Below are 12,334 nucleotides of genomic sequence, written 5' to 3'. Positions count from 1 at the left end.
GTTAATCCGAGAAGATATACATAAGAAGATAGATTCTCCTGAACTTAAGGCGGCAGATCTACAGTTAACGGGGTTTGGAAATGGGAAAATTAAGCCTATAGAAAAATTTGATGGTGAATTCGAAATCGATGGTTCTTCATTTCGATCAAATATTTGTGTTATCGCAGAAAACGAAATGTTTTTACAAGCGATCATTGGTACTGATATTATAAGGCAAGGGGAATTAACTGTAAATAAAAAAGGAGTCGAAATTAGAAAATTGCAACCTGAAAACTATTTGATGTGCATTCGTGATATTTATAATGACGAGGAAATTGATTTAAGTCATATCAAAGACGGATTACATAGAAATGAAATACTACACTTAGTAAGGAATTATGAGTCGAATAAAATAAAAACATCTGGCCTGAAGATGCGAATAGTGATGACAGATCAACTTCCGGTTTATTGATCGCCGCGATGCTTTTCCCCGCTGAGCAGCATGAAATTGATAAACAGATTTCGGAGTGGTTAGAGAAACAAATCATTAAACAAAGCTGTTCGGATTACGCAAGTAATATCGTGCTAAGTAGAAAAAAATGTGGCTCATTGAGACTTTGCGTAGATTATCGGCGCCTGAATAAAAAAATAATTCGCGGTCGCTTTCCTCTGCCATTAATTGATGATGTTATTGATAAATTACAAGCAGCAATGGTATTTACAACTTTAGATTTAAAGAACGGTTTTTTTCATGTTGAAGTGGACGAAGAAATTAGAAAATACGCATCTTTCGTGACACAAAACGGACAGTATGAATTTCTGAAAGTCCCGTTCGGTCTTGCCAATATATTGCGTGATCTTTCAAAGGACAATACTGTTGTAATCTATATGGACGACATCATTATTCCTTCCGAAAATGAAGCTCAGGAAATTCACAAATTGAAACGCGTATTACAGATTGCATCGGAATATGGACTAGAACTAAACATTAAGAAATGTCAATTTTTGAAGGGCGAAATCGAATTTTTAGGACACAAAATTAAAGATGGGAAATTATATCCTTCTTCTTCTAAAACGAAAGCAGTAATTAACTTTCCAGAACCTAAATGTGTAAAAGATGTTCAAAGTTATATAGGTTTAACTGGTTACTTCAGAAAATTTATACCTAAGTATTCATTAATTGCAAAACCGCTTAGTGATTTACTAAAGAAAGATTCTAAATTTAAATTCGAAACTAAAGAACTTTATGCTTTTAACGAATTGAAACGCATCTTTACATCTGAACCTGTTTTGTGTATTTATAATCCGAAAGCAGAAACCGAAATACACACTGATGCTAGTGCTGACGGTTATGGTGCGGCTCTGTTACAGAAATCTTTAATTGATAATCAGATGCATCCGGTTTATTATATGAGTAGGAAAACGACAGACATTGAACGTAAATATTCGAGCTACGAATTAGAGGTTAAAGCAGTCGTAGAAGCTCTTAAAAAATTCAGGGTGTAGGTATTAGGCATACCATTTAAAATCGTGACAGATTGTAATGCATTCAAACAAACTGTGAGCAAGAAAGACATTTGTACTAAAATATCTAGATGGGCATTAATGTTACAAGATTATGATTACACAATCGAACACAGATCCGGCACCCGTATGGTACATGTGGATGCTCTTAGTCGAAATCCTGTATGTATGATAATTCAAGATGGTATAACATTTAAGATAATTCAAGCTCAAGAAACTGATGAAAATATAAAAGTTACAAAAGAAGTTTTGAAGTGTAAGCCATATGAAGATTATTGTTTGCGGAATGACGTGCTTTACAAAATGGTGAATGGAATTGAAGCACTAGTAGTACCTGAGATTATGCAAATTGAAGTAATTAAAGACGCACGTGAACGAGGTCATTTTGCTGCCAAACATACAGAAGAACATGTGAGACAACATTTTTATATCCCTAAATTGAAAGAGAAAATTGAAAAATGTATCGCAAATTGTATTACCTGTATACTGGCCAACCGGAAATCTGGAAAGAAGGAAGGATTATTACAACCTTTACCTAAAGAATATATTTCTCTAAACACTTACCACATAGACCATTTAGGACCTTTAGAAAGTTCTAACAAGAATTATAAATACATTTTCGCGGTTATTGATTCGTTTACAAAATTTGTTTGGTTATATCCAACTAAAACCACCTCTAGTAAAGAAGTAATAGCTAAACTTGAAATTAAAAAATCATTATTTGAAAATCCCTGCAATATAGTAGCTGACAGAGGTACTGCATTTACTTCTCAAGAATTTGCTGATTATTGTACTAAGGAAAATATTCATCTATCCTTAATCACAACAGAATTACCAAGAGCCAATGGACAAGTAGAGCGGTTGAATTTCACTATCATATCAGTCATTTCTAAGTTGGCTATAGATGACCCTACGAAATAGTACAAACACGTAAATGACGTCCAGCAAATAATTAATTCGACTTTTCAGAGGAGTATCAATTCGACACCTTTCGAGCTTTTGTTTGGTAGGAAGATAAAGACGAATAAAGACAGGAAGATTAAAGAACTAATAGAAGCTGAAATCCAGAAAGACGTTATCGAGTCTAGAGAAAATCTACGTAAAGAGCGAAAGAGCAGATTCAGAAGATCCAGGAAGAGAATCGAAAGACTTACAATCGAAGTCGAAACCTCCCTCGTAAATACAAGATCAATGATATAGTAGCTATTAAACGCACTCAACTAGGGCCAGGTATAAAGCTAAAATCCAAGTTTTCAGGTCCATACAAAAATCACCGAGGTGAAACCTAATGACACATACGACGTGGAGAAGGTTGGTTTTACCGAAGGACCTTTCAAGACTAGTACCTGTGCTGAATACCTGAAACCATGGACAGACGATCTTTGATAATGAAATACCAATTTTGATGATTCCTGATTATAAACTTTTTCCCAAGATGACAAATTTTTCCCGATTTGACTAATTTTTCACTATTTGACTAATGAACTATTGTAAGGATGAAGAGTATGAAGGAAGACGGCTTCAAGGAGATGGTATCTAAGACGACGCATTCAGAAGACGTATCCATATGATGTTTAAGAAGACGTAAATACGAAGATAAATTGTTCCAGACATCATCAAAGGAAGACGTGTTTGTAAAATACATGTATTCAGATAGACTGTTCAAGATGAACGAACACTGAAAGAGCATTTAAGAAGAGCTAACGCCTTTATTTCTGAGGATGTTAAGATGATAAGGGAAGATGGCTGAAATAAACCATTTAAGACGACTTTTCCCTCAATAGTAACTAAAAATCTTTTTTTTTTTTTTTTTAATTTATTTTTCAGATCCCTAGATGAGATGGTGACGCGACTGAAAGATGTTTACATGTAAAAGACAGTCGATTCTCTTCATCTGTATATATCATCTATGAAAATTCATCTTTCTACATATTAATCATTTTGTAGTTTGTAGCAACTATTCATGTTTCTATTAAATATTCAAGTTATTTGTGAATTGGACTAGTTTATTAGCCCCTAGACAGCCACAAAAGGAGTAAGTTTACAGACATCATATTCCTAGACAGTAAGTACCGATTCTATATTAATTACTGTTAATTAACCGACGATTAATTTTCCCCATGATAAGTCAATTAATTTCTGTTTAATGACAATAAATGATTTTATGATTTTTCTTAAAAATGTTTTTCGTCCTTTACAGTTTATCCCATTTTTATTAGTTTAATTTTTAATTTTTTACCATCTTCTTAAATTTACTTTTATTAATACATTTTTATACGCTCTAACTTCGCTTTAATTTTTTTTACCTCACTAACATTAAAGATTGCCATTTTTCTTTATATTCCTAGGAGATAATTTCATGCATGTTCTATTGAATCAATTATTAGTTCTAACTATGCAGGTTTAGCGCAAGTATTATCCTTCTCAAATGCGTAAAAATGACTTTATTTAATTAGTTCTTTGAATATATACGTATGTGATAAAAACTTGGAATAAGCTGAATGGAATGGACGATGGTTCTCTGCGTTATAACTTGGGGATACTTTACTACATAATTAGAAAGATGATACTCGAAGGAGAGACTTGTAATTGACGTAACCAAATTGAATATAACCTTTATTGGTAGATACGAACTACTTATCGGAAATATATCTTTCATCACACATGATCGTGAGCGCAATATGCAAGCTACAATTTAAAAATAGAGTACCACATTTTAAATAACGACGTAGTTAGCAGCACTAGCACAGCTTCTAAACGGCAACAGAGCTACAGCTTAACTGCATAGTTATCCAATATGGAAGCTCACGAAAAGGAAGGTTTTGGTTTGGGTTAGAAAGGTTTCAATTCTCGAAGTTTAGGTTCCCAATTACTATGTCATCAGGGTTGCGCAAGCCATGCCAGATGGACTGATCTAGAAAGAAGTAGTATATATATATATATCCTTTTGGTGCGGCCGATGGCAACTAAAAAGGAAAGGTGCATAACTACATGTTATAGCAGTCCTATATAGAAAATTTCAACGTTCTGGGGCTATTCGTGTTTGAGTTATGCGAGATAAATACATACGTACGTATGTAGTACGTACAGACGCCACAAAATAGTCTCTTCTGAATCCATTTTAAATCAGTTTTATAATTCGTTTGGGGGAAAAGGGTCCTTTATTAAATTCTCTCTATTAGCTTACACTCTCCCTATATCTTGTTCAAATTTTCAATTGTTAATAAAATACTTTTTGTTCATCAAGTTCAATTTTTTTTTAACTTATAGTGGATAACACTTGATTTAAATACAGTTTTTAAATATAGCTTCATAAAATAGAAACGAAAAAATGCTAATAATGTTAATAAAAAGTAATTAAAATAAAATTTTCTTTGTTTACCTAAGAAATTGACTTAATTTTTTTTTTTTTTTTTTTTTTTTTTTTAGTCCAAAGGGATTTGAATCCCGAAGGACTATTAGTTTCGTTTCGGCATTTTGTGTCGGACTCATAAATGTCGGTTCACTTTTCAAACTGTTGCCACAAAATGTTAGAGTCCTGCATTATATTTGAAGAAATTAAATAATGAAAAATCTGCATAAATGTATGTATATTTCTCGTATTGTGATAAAACAACGGTACATAGAGTCATCGAATTTTGAATAACGTAATCCTCCAACGAATATGAGCATGTGGAAGACCAAATTTGAAATTTGAAATTTGTTTTATGATCGATTTCCTATTTTTTAAAACTTTGACGAATTTTTGATTAACAAACTCAAGGATTTCAAAGCGAGCAATGGCAACGTTGTGCAGAAAAAACATTTTTATCTCCAGCGTGTGAGTCTCTGTATCGGAAATTCTAAAGATATGCTCGTTTTAAAACTATTTTGCGATATTGCTGTTGCACTGGATCTTATGGTTTAAGTGCGAGGAACATGATATTTAATAAAGAAAGGTAACACACAAAATGTTAAAAAACGCCCCTTTGGACGTAATTTAAAATCTGAAACATTTCAGATTTTTTTTTTTTTTTTTTAGTCTAAAGGGGCTTTGTCCCTGAAGGACTATTGTTTTCGTTTTGCGAGTTTGCGTTGGTTCACTATAAATATCCGTTTCACTTTTCAAACTGTTGCCACCCAGTGTTAAAGTCCTGCATTATATTTGAAGAAATTAAATAATGAAAAGTCTACATAAATGTATGTATATTTCTCGAATTGTGATAAAAAAACGGTACATAGAGCCATCGAATTTTGAATGTCGTAATCCTACTACGAATAGGGGCATATCCAAATTTGAAATAGGGAAGCCCAAATTTGAAATTTGGAATTTGTTTTATTATCGATTTCTTATTTTGTAAACCTCTAACGAATTTTTGAGTAACACACTCAAGGATTTCAAAGGAAGCAATGGCAACGTTGTACAGAAAAAACATTTGTATCTCCAGCGCACGAGAGGCCTACCATCGGCCGAGCGGTAAAGTCGCGGAACACTGGTAGTTCGTTCCGAGGTTCGAATCCTGCGTAGGGGTTTTCATGGTTTTCCCCATGTGTAATATGTATACGAGCCAGTTTCCCTTAGAAAGTCCTCCACGAAGGCATCCCTCCCCTAAGGCAGATAGTCCTCGAGGCTTTGCCATAATTAAGTAACGTAACCTAACCAGCGCGCGAGACTCTGTATCGGAAATTCTAAATATATGCTCAATTTAAAAATATTATGCTATATTGCTCTTGAACAGAATTTTATTGTTTAAGTGCGAAGAACGTCATATTTAACAAATAGATGTAAGAGACATAATGTTAAAAAAACGCCCCTTTAGACGTAATTTAAATCTGAAACATTTCAATTTTAAAAAAAATTATATATATATATATATATTACTTATTCTGTGCTTACCTACAGGTTTTATGCGAAAACATCGTTAAACTGCATTTGATAGCGGTCGAAATGGATATTTTAGTTAAAATATGGTACTCGGAATTTTTCGTGATTACAAGACTTCCTTTATTTTCGTACAGGGAAGTAAAAATGGGTGGAATTCTAACAGAAATTTTTGGCAGAAGCGAAGTTCTCTTGAAATCGATGTGTATTTATAAAGCATTAATGCCTTTGGATTCAGCAGTGGGAAAAGAAAATGTGTTTGTAATACTGAAAAGCGCTAACATCTTTCCTACATTTAGTGAAAATACTGATGGTGGGTTGCTTAAATGCTTAGATGAATTTATACGACAAAAATAATGTATTCATAACGCATATATCCATTCATAAAGCAATCTAGGCATAGAGACTAAATGACACATACATCACATTTATTCGCGAACGGAAAATAATTCCTTTCAAAATAGTTTCGAAAGCGATAATTTCCTGTGGAGATAAATTCATTACGAATCTGTTTATCGACTGTTTACCGTCAGTGTGTATCTACTGAGATTACACAGAATTTTGTTTCAAAAGCTTCTTTATCAAGTTGACAGAAATAATTTCCAAGAGCCGCAAATTTGCCTAAGCTAACAAATAATATTTTTAAACGTTCTATATTTTTCTTTGTCTAATCTGCATTTCGTTCAGCGCAATTAGATCTAATTTTAAAATCTCATTTTAAATTTCCTTCTTCAGAAGGGATAAATAATGAAAAAAAAAAAAAATCCATAATAGAGTTTCACAGCAATTCTTTTAAATGCGATAGTTTTGAAAATATCTATTTTATCAAAAATGATTAATTTTATTATCTTTAAAATTCAATTATTTAAAAAGTTAAAACGGGATTTTGGGGAAAAGTATTAATGCATGGTAACAAGTTACGTACTTCAACTAGAATTACTATTTTGAAACTTTAGACTATGTTCTAGGATAATAAATAATGTAAAATTTTCTATGAAACGTATTTGACATTGCCAGGGCCTTTTTTAAATTACATTTCTCTTCCCGCATATAAATGCTGAATCTTAGATATTTTATGAAATCACGAATAGATAATAATGTATAAAAAGATTGTTATGGGCGTTACTGCATTTTAGTTAAATATAACTATTGTCAGTACTTCTGTGGTGTATTATATTATTATGAAATGCCCATCTGCAATAAGATAGCTTCCCCTCAAAGCGGGGTTAGGGCTTGCCAGAAAGTGGCAAGGAAAGAAAGGGTTGTCAGTTTTGGCGCGATATCGCCCATTTGGCAACAAAATCGGCAATATGTTATAGACAGAGCGAGAACATTCTAGAACGAATTCTTATCGATTTTCCCGAGAATGTTCTCGAAGGCAAATCAAAAGCTATATATATATACCATACGTGTACGCGGAGTAAGAGAGTGTCTTGAGTAGAAAAGTTGTTTTTGAGTTCAGTAGTAGTGTCTTCAGTTCAGAGATGAGCTCAAGAGCGATCGACTGAGTCGGAAGCTGTACTTTATTGCTTTGCAATGAAGCTGTCTTCACCCTTATAGTCTGATAGCCTGAAGGCTGTGTTGCTGATATTTTCAGCGTGTTTGTCGTAGTTTTCGACGATTATAACGCGCCTTTTGAACTGTGCTGTGTAATACTAACGAATAAATTGTATTTTGATTCTTCATCAAGTGTTGTCATCAATCAGTCCAAATCCACGAACCCGTAGAACGCAAACAATGTTAATCTAATGAATATCAGCAGTTACTAATTTTAGAACAGAAAGGGAAAATAACCAAATTCAAGTGAAGAATTAAAACTATACTACAAAATAAAGTTAGAATTTGGTTTATATATATATTTATATTATATATACAAGGTTACAAGGTGTTTCAGCAAATCGATTACAAACTTCCAGGAGAAACAGCACACACATAAATGATGGAAAATCACATAGCAAGGCATGGTCGAAAAGGCTTTCCTGGGGTGGTAGTGACAACTCGAAGCACAAGAAAGAAAGAACATGTTTATCATGCTTAGTACAGCAGAAATCAAGAAATAAGAACAAAAATAGACAACGATCGTCATTAAAGAAGGTGTTCGAAACCACGACGCCGGACCCTGATGTAGTCCTTACATCTCCAGACATGGAAGATTTGATGTTCTGGAAAATGCCGGGCATTTCCCGGACTTCTTCAGCAGCTGTTACGATGTGTGCAAGAAGTTCTTCAGCACTTTTCTTCACCAGCGAAACGGTGGTATAAATGTCATAGAGGTTTATGCATAAGACCTAAAATGCGGGAGTTCCGTTCACACCTGCGAGACAGGGTATAAGGCATAGCCAATTAGAGAAGCTAAATTCGGGCATACGTTAGATGTGTCTACAGCTTTCCCGCTCTGTTTTCCCGTTCAGGTTTCGCGCGTTTCCTCTGATTGGTCGACTCTTATATTAAGTCGTATAAAGTTGGAAACTTTGAATTTCATGCCAGAATCCCAAACCATCTTTTGTAACGTGGCAAAGTCTAGTTACCTAGCAGCGAAGCTCGACTTAAACCAGTTGTAACATTTATACCCTCGGGTCTGAACGAAACCTTATGCCTCAATAGACAAGGTGTTATGATCGAAAAGCGTTCGTCTGAAGAAAGCTTTAGTCTTGAAGCAGGACTTTGTGTTGTTTCACTTCTCATTTGAATAAGCTGTTATTCGACAAAATGTAAGATCTTCATGTTTCAAACTAATTTCTATGTTATTGATCAACAAGCTAAGGTGTTAAAAGCAATCGATGCAGTATTTAAGAATATTATTTTTTTACTTTTCTATGCACATGAAAAATGGCTTGCATCCTGCTGTGTGCGATGGAAGGGAATTAATTTTCCTCCGCTCGATATAGGGGAAAACGCCACCCGAGGCTCCACTGACCTTGTGCTTATCGTCTACCACGCGCTCTCTGCCAAATAAGAATATGGAAGTTATTATGGATGATTTATTATGCTTTTATCCCGACAAGGATGAAATTAAGGAATTTACCATCCCGGATATTAAGAACGAAATTGATTACATAAACGTGCGCCGTCATATAATATAGTCAGATATCATATAGAACTTTCGTGTTTGCTATACTTCACTTCCAAGTTACCAACCAACCAAATATTGAAACTTCATTCATACCAAACGGATTTTTGAACTCAGACACAAGACACTGGATGGAGCGCTCAACACACTAATTATTATTAATAGTCTTGTTAATATTAATGCTAATACGAGTAATGAGAATGTAAATGATGATGTTAATAACGTGAATCACTGCACTAGCTATGCTAATGTTACTTCTAAAGATGTAAATGAAGCTAAACTATCCTCTTGTAGTAATTACGATTACCTAGGTTGTCAATAATGTTAACTATTGCTTCTATGGATCACTGTTATAGTAAGCCTAAAAACAAAATAAACGTGGAATTGATAAAATGTCTGATGGTTTAAGGCCAAAGAAGTAGGCCAGACCTACCAAACTGGTAAAAAATACTGTTGAATCCCCCTTAGAAAATATATTTAAGGCTCTTGTTAATAATGATGCTATGGATTTAGCCATAAATGCAAACCAGGATTTACCGGTTGGCGAAACCATAGTGCCCAAAATTAAAGCCCAAACTTTTAAATGATAAGACCAAAGCTGAATTTGTCTAGAGAATAAGTGGCAGACTTCTGAAAAATTTCACTTGTAATGTAAAGTTACTCATATGATTTGCCTTCATGGTATCCAACAGGCCTTGATAGAAAATGATTTAAAGTCAAAAACTTGCTCAGATCAGGACATGGGCGCCGCTTCCACTCTCTCAAATCCAAATTACTAAAACTCCAGGTACTGATAAAATTTATGATCTAACAAATCGATTATATCTTGCAATCACCATGGAAAGTTATAAGCCTAAACGGGGTGCTGTGCAGCGTAATAACTGCTAACCCTTCAGTCATTGGTCCGAAGTCTAGAAAATTAAGAGTAGCTGTGTTAAATATGGTTGTTCTCACAAAAGCGTTGACTGTGAGGCCAAAAGAATAGATATCAAATACTGTAACTGCAAAGGCCCTCATACGGCTAACTAGAAAGGTTTTCCTAAATTTTCTCATAAACAACAGAACATAATAAGTAAGAAAAACTTCTAAAAGTATCATTGCACACTATATAATCTCAGTTAACCCAGGCAAAAATATAACAAATGAAACCGATAACCATCACCGCTTGCTCTTCTTGGACAAAATAAAATCGAGCTTGTTATCGAATGATTAACATGTTTTGAATTCTTTTCACTGTTTTAAATAATACTGTTGCATCTGGAATGATTCCATAAAACGAAAGTTTTCAATGTATTGGACAATATTTTATGACATGACATTCAAAGCAATCCCATCTGATTGCAATACACTTATGCCAACGTTTTCTGCAATCCTTGTAATATTTTTTAGTGAAAACCTTTCAATATTCAGTGCGAATTCTGTTCATTGCATCAACAGACTCAAAAGGAGACTAAGAGACGCCAGTTTTAATCATGGAAATAAGAAATAGTCGCTTTGTGCCATATCAATAAATTCAAAAGGCCACCAGCGAAGTTCGGTCGGAGGTTTGAATCCTGCGAATGGGCTGGCTACAAGCGCGTTTTCGTGGTTTTCCCCACGTGTAACTTGTATTCGAGCCAATTCCCCTTAGAAAACTCTCCACGAAGGAATCCCTCTCCTTAGGCAGATGGCCTGCGAGTGCTTTGCCATAATCAAATAAACCAAATCAAACCAAATAAGAGTCGCATTTGCTTAAATTATAACCAAAAATATGTGAACAAGATCATTGTGAGAAGACAATTATTGCTACACAAAGTCTAAAGTTATTCCATCAAAATTCAGGTCGTTCTCTACAATTTGCTTCAGGTTAACGACACAAATATCCTTCTTTGTTAGCAATTTAGCCAGTTGATATAACTTCGTGATACACAGCACCACGATACATACACCAGGATAATCAGTAAACATTTATCTTGATTTTTAATCAACTCTGACATGGTCTTATCGGTCTGATTTCGTTATTTGAACGCCATTCATTTGAATGCTGAAATGCCTCTGTATGAAAAGTTTGAATTGATGTTTCGTCAGAGGTGATAATGCGTTTTATAAAGTCGGCTTAAGAAAGCACCTAATAAACCAATCGAAAACAACGCTGGATTTTTCCGAAAATTTGCTGAAATTCGGTGTGGTGTTCTTGGAAAAACTGTAGTTTCGCAAGTCGAAATGTCCTTTTACAAATACTCGGCAGGATTAAAGTAGTAGGAGATGTAGGAATTTGTTCAATAATAACTCTAAATGTTTAACGATGATCGGTTAGCCCTAAAATTTTGAGTTGTTCGACAAGTTGCTCATTAGTAGAAGTGGATGAATCGTGGTTCATCCTCAATGCATTCACTGTGTTCTTTAAACATTTTAGATTTTTAAAAAGTATTTTGCTCAAGGTCTTCAGATGTGTTTTTTCGCAGAAATCGCCAACGTAAAAAAAAAAAAAAAAAAAAAAAAAAAAAAAAAAAAATTATTCATTAAGAACGAATTTAGTATTCACAAAAGACGAAAGGAAATGAAATATGGTTTTTCCCGCATGTCGATGAAAGTCGCATCAACTTGAGAAAAATTTTACAAGCAATTTTTTGCACGAGCAAATTTTAAATGAATTATTTCCCGTTGCTTTTCTTTTACAACAGAAACATAAAGAATTTGTCGATATTATTTTATGTTAACTCACGTTATTTACATTCAGATTATTTTATGTCAAAAACAGGAAGAATGTTTTAGCTGAAGAGAAACAAGCTATGTGTTGCACACAAACTAAATAAATTACGCTATTTTAGTTAAAAAATCTAAAACGTTAAAATAAAGTTAGCTCTCATGATAATCTTGATGATATCTAAATATGAAATCCTGGGCCTGCTAACAGGGAG

The sequence above is a fragment of the Stegodyphus dumicola genome, chromosome 2, assembly GCF_044657685.1.
Source record: "Stegodyphus dumicola isolate Sdum_Otavi_A_Nest chromosome 2, ASM4465768v1".
NCBI lineage: Eukaryota > Metazoa > Arthropoda > Arachnida > Araneae > Eresidae > Stegodyphus > Stegodyphus dumicola.
This window is presented reverse-complemented; position numbering follows the sequence as displayed.